Source organism: Hordeum vulgare, chromosome 5H (genome assembly GCF_904849725.1).
Source record: "Hordeum vulgare subsp. vulgare chromosome 5H, MorexV3_pseudomolecules_assembly, whole genome shotgun sequence".
NCBI classification, from domain to species: Eukaryota; Viridiplantae; Streptophyta; class Magnoliopsida; order Poales; family Poaceae; genus Hordeum; species Hordeum vulgare.
Window position 1 is genome coordinate 216,239,899 of NC_058522.1, and position 9,538 is coordinate 216,249,436.

The following is a 9,538-nucleotide window of genomic DNA, read 5'->3' on the forward strand; positions in this document are numbered from 1 at the left end:
TACATCTTTTGGTACCCACACTATGAATATGTGTAACATCACGATCAATATTCATCAGGGATAAACCATTGACCAGCGGGGCATGACCATAAAACATACCACTCATATAAATAGAACAACCATTATTCTCATATTTAAATGAGTAGCCATCTTGCATCAAGCGAGATCCCGATACAATGTTCATGCTCAAAGCTGTTACTAAATAACAATTATTAAGGTTTAAAACTAATCCCGAAGGTAGATGTAGAGGTAGCATGCCGACGGCGATCACATCGACCTTCGAACCATTCCCGACGCGCATCGTCACCTCGTCCTTAGCCACACTACGCTTGTTCCGCAGTTCCTGTTTAGAGTTGTAAATGTGAGCAACAGCACCGGTATCAAATACCCAGGAGCTACTACGAGCACTGGTAAGGTACACATCAATTACATGTATATCATATATATATAGGAAGTTGCCGGCCTTCTTATCCGCTAAGTACTTGGGGTAGTTCCGCTTCCAGTGACCCGTTCCCTTGTAATAATAGCACTCAGTCTCATGCTTGGGTCCTTTCTTTGGATTCTTCCCGGCAACTGGTTTACCGGGCGCGGCAACTGCTTTGCTGTCTTTCTTGAAGTTCTTCTTCCCCTTGCCTTTCTTGAAGCTGGTGGTCTTATTCACCATCAACACTTGATGTTCTTTCTTGATTTCCACCTCCGCTGATTTCAGCATTGAATACAACTCCGGAATGGTTTTCTCCATCCCTTGCATGTTGTAGTTCATCACGAGGCCCTTATAGCTTGGTGGAAGCGACTGGAGGATTCTGTCAATGACCGGATCATCTGGAAGTTCAACTCCTAGCTGAGTCAAGTGGTTGTGCAACCCACACATTCTGAGTATGTGCTCACTGACAGAAATGTTCTCCTCCATCTTACAGCTGAAGAACTTGTCGGAGACTTCATATCTCTCGACTCAGGCATGAGCTTGAAAAACTAGTTTCAGCTCCTCAAACATCTCATGTGCTCCATGTTGCTCAAAACGCCTTTGGAGCCCCGGTTCTAAACTGTAAAGCATGCCGCACTGAACCATAGAGTGGTCATCACTCTGTGCCTGCCAGGCGTTCCTAACGTCCTGGGATGACACGGGCGCGGGAGGGTTGCCTAGCGGTGCATTAAGGACATATGCCTTCTTGGAGGCCATAAGGATGAGCTTCAAGTTACGAGCCCAATCCGCATAATTGCTACCATTGTCTTTCAGCTTGATTTTCTCTAGGAACGCATTGAAGTTGAGTGGGACATTTGCATTGGCCATTGGATCTACAATATTTGTAAAGACAATTTTAGACTAAGTTCATGATAATTAAGTTCATCTAATCAAATTACATAATGAACTCCCACTTATATCGACATCCCTCTAGTCATCCAAGTGTGACATGATCCACGTCGACTAGCCCGTGTCCGATCATCACGTGAGACGGACTAGTCATCAATGATGAGCATCTCCATGCTGATCGTATCAACCATACGACTCATGTTCGACATTTCGGTCTCCCGTATTCGAGGCCATGTTTGTACATGCTAGGCTCGTTGAGTCAACCTAAGTGTTTTGCGTCTGTAAACTGGCTTACACCCGTTGTATGCGAACGTTAGAATCTATCACACCCGATCATCACGTGGTGCTTAAAGACAACGAAACTTCACAACGGTGTACACTTAGGGGAATACTTATCTAAATTTTTTAATGAGGGATCATCTTATCTTTGCTACCGTCGTTCTAAGCAATAAGATGAAAAACATGATAAACATCACATGCAATCATATAGTGACATGATCTGGCCAATATCATCTTGCTCCTTTGATCTCCATCTTCGGGGCACCATGATCATCATCATCACCGGCATGACACTATGATCTCCATCATTGTTTCTCCGTGAAGTCGTCACACCAACTATTAATTCTACTACCATAGCTAACTGTTAGCGATAAAGTAAAGTAAACAACATGGCATTGCATCTCATACAATAAATTAAGACAACTCCTATGGCTCCTGCCGGTTGTGATACTCATCGACATGTAAGTCGTGAATCCTATTACAATAACATGATCAATCTCATACATCACATATGTAACATCACATCCTTTTGGCCATATCACATCACATGGCATACCCTGCAAAAACAAGTTAGACGTCCTCTAATTGTTGTTGCAAGTTTTACGTGGCTGGTTAGTGTTTCTAGACAAAACGCTTCTTACCTACGTGACAGCCACAACGTTGATATGCCAATGTTATTTACCCTTCATAAGGACCCTCTTCATCGAATCTGATCCGGCTAAAGTGGGAGAGACAGACACCAGCTAGCCACCTTATGCAACTAGTGCATGTCAGTCGGTGGAACCAGTCTCACGTAAGCGTACGTGTAAAGTCGGTTCGGGCCGCTTCATCCCACCATGCCGCCGAATCAAGATAAGACTAGTAATGGCAAGAGAATTGAAAAACCAGCGCCCGCAACTTTTGTGTCCTACTCGTGCATAGAATCTATGCATAGAACCTTGGCTCTGATACCATTGTTGGGGATCGTAGTAATTTCAAAATTTTCCTGCTATCACATCCCTAGCTACCATTTGATGATTAGCAAGAATGTGCTCATGTTTTATACTTGCATTAGAAATGAAAATAGAAATCAAAGATAAACCCTAGCACTTCCATATTCAACCCAATTCAAAACTTGTGGTAAATCAATGAACCCAAAATGGCCTTCATAAAAGTCCATCATTTTTGATAAATATTGGAAACAATAATTCATGGGTGGAACTTATTTATAAAATACATTTGGTATTTTATTTAAAACACAAAAGCCTCTGATAATATTCAAATAAGGGGTTTTAAATATCTCTGGTTATTATAAAATGTTGAATCTTTTATATGGGCTTGGATATAATTCAAATAACACCCCAACATTATTTTCACTATTTTAGAAATAGTCTGGAGCCAAAAAAATGAAACAAATGTCAGAAAGGTTAAAACAAAAATTAGAAAAGCAAGAAAAGGGAAAAGTCTTACGTGACGCTCACCTTGGCCCAGCCCAGCTTCTCCCTATCGTCTTCCCCGCGCCAGTTGGCAGCAGGAGGTGGCTGCCGCTTCCTCCGACGTGGCCACGCACCTGAGTGCCTGCCTGACCACCCCATCGCACTGCCCGCGAAGGGATAAGCCCCCGCAACCCATTCCAGGCGTCACCCCCTCCCCATTCGCTCTCTTGCCCTCTCTCCTCTCGGACGCCATTGGAGCCGAGCTCGAGCTCGAGCTCGCCTTCATCTCCGGCAACAGCAGCTCTCCCCGAGTGTTCCATCGTCTCCGCCTCGTCGAGCACTTCATGCACGTCGAAGGAGTCAAGCCCCCGAGCCCTGCACCTCCCCCAACAACGTCGTCTTCCACCTCCGGTCGCCGGCAAGCCGTCCTAGATCCACCGGCTATGGTTCCTCCCCGAGCCGTCTGAGCTTCTCGTCGTCACCGCAGTGAGCTCCTGAGAGTTTCCCCCTATTTTCCCCTCTTTTTCCTGCACCCTAGCATCGAGGTCATCGGGCCCGAGCTCCGGCAGCCGCCACGGCTCGTCGTCGGTGCCCTCCGGCCACCCTCAGCCCCTCCCGATGCTCCTGTTAGATGGGGTCGAGCCTGGGCTTCATACCAGTGCTCTCAGATCCCGAATCCGAGCCCTGTAGCACGAACCAGAGCATCTCTGACGAGCCCTCCGCCGCGGCTAAGGTCGCGGCGACCACCCTCCAGTGGGGGTCGACGTGGACAGCTCATTAGGGCCTAATCCACCCCCTAGAGCCACTTACAATGGGCCCTGGGTGGGTAAACCCCCACTTAGCCTCTGGTCAGCGCAGGATTAGCCCCTGAGCCACTGACCAGTGGCCCCACTGGTCAGGTTTGACCTGACTAGCCCCTGTTGACCCAGTGAGGTCAGCCTGGCGCAGTAATTCTATTTATGTGATTTAAATAATTCCAGAATCAGTGCAAAACTTTGGAAATTCATAGAAAACTAAATATAACTCCAAATTTGACAAATAATATATGAAAATAGATCAGAAAAATTCAATGAACACAATGGTGCTACTATCATGCATGACAAACAAAGTTATGACACAACATCAGGTCAAATCAATTAAAGGAATTTAATAAATGTCCCATTTTAAATAGTATTGGAATTTGAATTCAAATCAGCATCAAACCAAAGGTTTGATAGCCACACTAGCTCATGCTACATTTCAATTCATGCCATGATCATGCATCATATTGTTGCATATGAATGACATTGATTGTCGTTATTATTTCGGTAGGCTCTGCCCTTCCGGATACGTCCGAATATCCGACTGACGGTTTAAACCCTTCTGCTGAGCAACAAGGCAAGCACCCTTTTGACCATCCCGATATAATCACATGTTCCTGCTCCTGCTCCCACTAATTGCATTAGGACAAAATATTTCAAATGCTTTATTTCGGTAGCTGAACCTATTCCTTTGCATGACCTGTCATTGTCACGGTAAATGGCCAAACCTTGCAACCTAGCAAACCTTGTAGTTGCTTGAGCCATGATGTGTCCTATCCTGCTATGCCTGCTATGCCTGGAGTTGTGTCAGGTCTGTTTCATCTCGTTGATGAATAGGAATGAATGAATGTGTTCTAGTGACAACGAATAAGTGTGGAACCTGATTTGGTAAAGATACCGATGAAAGGCTATGTAGGAGTACATGGCGGGTTGTTTCATTGGAACCGTCCTTAGGAACTGAGTTCCGTGTATGTAATCCAAGACTAGTTACTACCACATGCTGGGCCCTGAAATATGACCCCGCTCGACTTATTAATCGCCTAGTACACGGTCCAGGAGTTGCGAGTAGTTTCTGGTGTTTATAGTCATGCTGGAGGTCATGCATAGTGTTGACCTTAGAGGTGGGCTATGATGCGGTAGGCAGTGGCACGGTGTACCAAGTGGCACCCGGATGGTGGGCTTGGGAACCCTGCGCACATCATTTGGGGCCATAGCGGAAACCCCGGTCGGACTTCCGTGCGGGTTCACTCTCAAATAGGTGATAAACCTGGACTAAGTATTAGCGTGGTTAATGGTCGTGGTCGACTCCCTCGTTGGGCTTCCGTTTGAAGGTTGCCGAGGTGCATGACGTGCACATGGCGATAAGTGGCGAGAGCGTGTGTGAAGAAGTACACCCCTGCAGAGTTATGATCTATTCGAATAGCCGCGTCCGCGGATATGGACTACGTGGAGACATATGTTGTTCATAGATAACTTTAATGGCTACTCATAAAAGTATCAAGCTAAGCATGAGTATCATGTATGGCATTTCCGTAGGGAGACGGAAAGGAATCCATGATAGTGTATTTTTGTGGTGGTAGTGGACTCGTGTACGACTTATCAAAGTTGTTTTAAACTATTCAAATTTGTAGTATAGTCTAGCCAAGAGTCAAAGCTGGCTTGCTGCATGTAACCCCACAACCCCCTTTATTGATAAATGTGCATGAGTAGATAGATCTGTTCTAAAGTCTTGCGGAGTACTTTTGTCCTCATGTATGCTTAATAAATGTTGCAGAGGATACCCACGAGCCAACATGTGGGTTCTATCTAGACCTTGATGATTACGAGTAGCTGGTGTCCCACCTACGACCTAGCCCCTTTTAGAAGGGATCTGTAGATAGTCAGGTTATGCCTTTTCCTTTCAACAGTGTGTACTCAGACTGCTTTAATGCTTCCGCTTGGTTTGTATGACTCTTCTTGTATGACTTGAGTGTCGGGTCATGTGAGCCCTACCTGTATGAACATACTATGCAAGACTCTTTCGAGTCTTCTAAATAAATGTTTTGTTGTTGTAAGGTTATGTTGTGATGCCATTGTTGTATCTATGCATATCGAGTATGTCATGCGTACGTGTGATGCACTGTGATATGTATGAGATTCGACACCTAGTTGTATGCCCTTAGTAGCTCTCTATACAGAGAACTGCCCCTTGGTGCTTCCAACGAGCCTTGGTAGTTCACTACTGCTCCGGACACATGGGTTGACCGGAATGTATTCTTCTTAGCTGTTGTGTTTGTCCCTACGGGGAAACGTCATGCGGTATAATGGAGTCCTTGTAGCTTGCTATGACTCGTCTACACTCGCTGATGACCGACACCTGCTTTGCTGGGTTATGTATGCCTGTCTCTGTACACTTGAGCCACTTGAGTTTATGACTAGTTATGTCGATTCAGGTTCTTTGACATTGGAATGCTAGCGACACAAATGCATACGTGAGTCAAAGGCGCAAACGGTCTCAGCTAAGGTAAGGTGGCAGCCGTGGGGTTAACCGTACATGAGACCGCAAAGGGATGCGATGTGTTATAGGCTGGATTCCTATGGCTAAGATCGGCGTCCCGACAGCGTTGGTATCAGAGCCTGACTAACTGTAGGATTACCAAGCCAAACTGGTCGAAGTTGAGTCTAGAAATGCTTTAGTTATATATAAGGGAATTGTTTGTGGAAGGGAACATAAGGCTCTTGCTTCTCCTCTCAAGTCATTCTATTCTGGTCATCCTCGTTTTTTCTACGGGATTAAGAACTAGGTTACTTATCTATCTCCGAGGATCGCGTGTTACTATTCGGTAGATTGTAGGGAAACGGTTCGAGAGTTACTCTGAGTCTTTCTTTCGTTTCAAAGAGAACAAAATAAGTATTCGGTGATCACGGAATTGAACTTGGTTGTTGAGTGGTTATGCTATCCTATCTTTTGTGGGTTGTCTCAAAACTGTTTTTGAGCATTTACAGTCGTTATGCTGCCCAATTTTGTCTCCAGAGCACTAATGCCTTTTGCATTACTCTCTATTTCAGATGCCTAGCCGTCCTTTTCGTTAGGTGGTTCGTTTGACTAGGTGCATTGATGTGCCGGGTCACACGGCCATGCTGGTCAGGATGATGTTAGTAGCCGGTTACCGTTGATACCCAGAGTATACAGTGGAGGAGTAGTACCAGGATTTCAACTAGAGTCAGTACTTATACACTGTTAGGGTATACCCAGATTATCCTAGAGCCGAGGAGCCGATCCATTGGTCTTATGGATTGGGGGTTACTGTTGACATGGCGGTACAAGATGTCGCCTATTCAATGTTGACCATCATGAGAGCCAGACATGCACTGCTGCAGAATTCAGAGTTCTGTTATGTTCCCACTTCTCAGCCATGAGAAGAAGGATATCTCAGTGGGGTCTACTTTGATTCCTCTTTGGAGGATCCGCTGATGCAGTCTACCACTAAGATGTTAGAGAATAGAGACAGAGATGCTCGTGCCCTTCGTATGGACCTCTATGCTACTCGTGCCCGTTTGTGGATAGCCTTGACACAGCTGGGACCTGTAGTTCAGACGGGGTATGGAGATATGGGGATGTTGAACCCCGTTAGGACTCATCTTCTAGCTCGTGTTGACTGGCATGCTATAGGAGGTACCACCCCTCTTCGGGGACCTCTACTACCACCACTCAGGGGACCAAACCCACACCCGTGTCCTTATGGTTCCCAGGGGTCTCAGGCTCGAGTATTTCCTGATCCGCAGGTTCAGCTCCCACGCCATGGAGGCAACCTTTATGGGATGTTTTATGCGGATGCTTGAACCCGTGGGTGGAAGAGTAGTATGGTAGTAGTTGCACTTCCATAGTCATGTGTGTCTTGTGGAGTATGACTATGCTGTGAGATGAGTTCCGGAGGCATAGATAAATAATGTATAGGAAGCTTGGAAGGCCTATGATGAGTAGTATCATCTTTTCAGTAGTTTTCCCTTCAATTTGAGGTTGTACTGCACTATGTAATGGTGTGTATGAACCATGGTGTGTATATAGCAGTTTGCTTGTTACCATGTTGTTCGGATGTTCATTTCTGCATTCCATGTGTTCAGTGCATTCTTAATCCATAGTTAGTACTGATGTTGATCTAGTCTAAGCTGTGAGTTTGTTTGCGAGGATGGTGTTTACCAGGCAGAACCGTGCCCCTAGCCACGAGGAGGGAGAAGGTAGTCAGGCAGCACGGGAGGAACTGCCCCACCAGCCTTCTCTGGCGGAGGTTATGCTCGAGGCGGAAAGAAACAAGCGAGAGACCAATCGTCTGCTAGAACGTATTGAGCAAAATATGGCTCGTAAGCCGTGAAATGACGCAGTGTCCCTTAATGACTTTGTGAAGCTGAATCCCCCGAAGTTCCATCACTCCGTCGATCCTCTCGACGCTGATGATTGGTTGTGCGGTATATCGTGCAAGATATGCTCTGCCAATGTTTCCGAGGCTGACAAGGTGACCTTCGCTGCGTATTTTCTCGAAGGCCCCGCCAATCAGTGGTGGGAGAATTTTGAAGCTATGCGTCCTGCCGGACCAGCAGCCACATGGGCAGATTTCAGTGCAGCCTTCCGTCTGCATCACATCCCAGAGGGTCTGATGGACGGTAAGAGAGAGGAATTTTTTGCCTTCACCCAGGGAAAGATGACCATGGATGCTTATAGCTGCGAGGTCGGTAATCTCGCTCGCTACGCAACTAAAGAGGTGTCAACTGACGCCAAGAAGCAAGCAAGATTCCGCAAGGGTCTGAGCCCCGAACTTCGTCGTGACCTACGCCTTCATGAATGTACAAGTTTCCAAGCTCTTGTCAACAAGGCGATCAGTGCCGAGACTGGTCGTACCGAATATGAAGCCAGGAAGAAGCACTCTTGCGACTCTGGCTCCTCATCCGGTTCCGTGTTTCCAAAACGCCGGTTGTGGGTCCCGAATAGCTCTCTGCCGCCAAGATATACCCTGAGGCCATCCTATGTGGCGCCTCAGGCGAACCAGACCAACCCCCCAGCAAAGACCTATGGTGGTCCAGCTAGCAATCCTGCACCACGTGCCAATCAGGTGATCTGTTACAAGTGTGGAGAACCAGGGCACTATTCACGAGAGTGTCCTCAAAATATAGCTGCCAAGCAACATGGGAAGTTTGTTGGGCAAGGCAAGTCGGGCAAAGCATATTATGTGAAGCCAACTTCTGCGCGTGGCCGCGTGAATTATGTTTCAGCAGAAGAAGCTGCAGAGGATCCCGACGTCATTTTGGGTACGTTTCTTGTCAATCATTACCCAGCGTCTGTTCTTTTTGAAACTGAGTCATATCATTCCTTCATTTCCGAAAGTTATGCACAGTTGCATAACATGTCCTTTTGTGATATGCCAATCCCATTAGTTGTCCAAACCCCTGGTAGTAAATGGCAAACTTCTAGGATAAGCTATGACAATGAAATCCTACTAGACAGGCTCGTTTTTCTAGCATCATTGATAGCCCTAAAGTCCTCAGATATCAATATCATCTTGGGTATGGACTGGATGTCAGCTCATTACGCCAAGATTGATAACCATACTAGGAATGTTCAGCTTACCCATCCCTCGGGTGAGATAGTTAATGTCTCAACTCGAGTTTCCATATGCCAACTCTATTCCCTCAATGCTAGTCCTCTCCCATAACTTGAAGACATTCCGGTAGTCCGTGACTTTCCGGATGTTTTTCCA